The following is a 1,455-nucleotide window of genomic DNA, read 5'->3' as shown; positions in this document are numbered from 1 at the left end:
TCAATGAAACACAGATAGACATTCATCTGGTATCCCTTGCTTTCAGCCAAGATCCATCTAACATCAGCAACAATATCCCTAGTACCATGGCCCCTTCTAAACCCAGCCTGGACTTCCAGCAATTCCCTGCTGATGTGCTGTTCTAATCATTTTTGAATAATCTTCAGATTATTCAATCTAGAATCTTGCTTGGATGTGAAATCAATGACACTGTTCTGAGTCCCATAGGGTAGCTATTAGTCATATTTGACCCGCTGGCACATGCTTGTGGGCAGTTCAAGGTAGGCAGCATTACAACATCATCAAAGAGACTCCAGTTTTTCTGTTCCATCATTATTAGCACACAACTTCCATCCTCAGGATTGCTTCATGGTTGCAAAGGGAATACAATACATCCTCTTTTCAGGAAATAGAAAAAGAAAGGGGAAGGCTCTCAGCTAAATTAACCTTGAAAAACTTCATTGAAATCTCATAGAATGACTTCTTTTACATCTCAATGGTTATTCCTATATACCAAGGTTTGCTGGGAATGTAGTTTTTAGCTTAGGGACCCTGATAACCATTGCACTGTTAACCCAAAGACCTCCTGTTATAACCACTACTACTAAAATTATAGGACCAGCAGATTCTAAACCAAAAATCAAAGCCCAGTCCTTGGAGAAAGACATCATGCTTGGAAGGGTGGAGGGATAGCACAGAAGAGGAAGACCCTGGATGAAATAGATTGGTATAGTAACTGAAACAATGAGGATAGATGTGTCATAGTCAGTGAGATTGACGCAGGACAGGACAGGGTTTAGTACTGTTGTACGTAGGGTCACACTTGAAGTCACAGGAAACTTGATGGCACATAACAACAACAACAGCAACTGCCCTTAAACTTATGCCAGCTCACAGTGATGCTTCATTGGGTTTCAGTGGAAGTAAATATTCCTTTGACACTCTCTTTCTCCCATGGAGGAGCTAGCTCATGGATTCTATTGCCACTCTTCCAGTTAGTAGCCCAGCAAGTAACATACTAGATTCTAGCTATGATTTAAACTTCATAAAAAATTAAAAGGTATAGGGACCTCTCCAAAGTGCTGAAGAGCAATGGTATCTCTTTGGAGACTAAGGTGCGTCTGATATAGGCCATGGTCTTCGCAATCACCTGTTATGCATCAGAGAGTTGGACAATGACCAATGAGGATAGAAGGAGAATTGATGCCTTTGAGCTGTGGTGCTGGAGAAGAGTATTGAGAATATTAGGTGGACGATTTATCAACAAACTGCGTTATGCGGATGACACAATCCTGCTTGCTGAAACTGAGGAGGACCTGAAGCGCCTGCTGCAGAGTGTCAAAGACTGCAGCCTACAATATGGACTGGGGCTCAATGTCAAGAAGACAAAGATTCTCACCACTGGACCAATTGGCAGCATCAGGATGGATGGTGAAGAGATTGAGATTGTACACA

General features: G+C 42.1%; 1 protein-coding gene across 1 annotated transcript in view; it reads left to right on the top strand.

Moving 5' to 3' along the window:
* SPAG17 (sperm associated antigen 17) overlaps positions 1-1,455 on the top strand; it is a 395,169-nt gene that overhangs the window by 345,309 nt on the left and 48,405 nt on the right. The window lies entirely within an intron of this gene.

This window comes from Elephantulus edwardii, unplaced genomic scaffold (genome assembly GCF_000299155.1).
Source record: "Elephantulus edwardii isolate Elephantulus edwardi_28Jun2011 unplaced genomic scaffold, EleEdw1.0 scaffold00437, whole genome shotgun sequence".
Taxonomy (NCBI): domain Eukaryota; kingdom Metazoa; phylum Chordata; class Mammalia; order Macroscelidea; family Macroscelididae; genus Elephantulus; species Elephantulus edwardii.
Note: the sequence above shows the minus strand (reverse complement) of the source record. Positions and strands in the feature narration are given on the sequence as shown.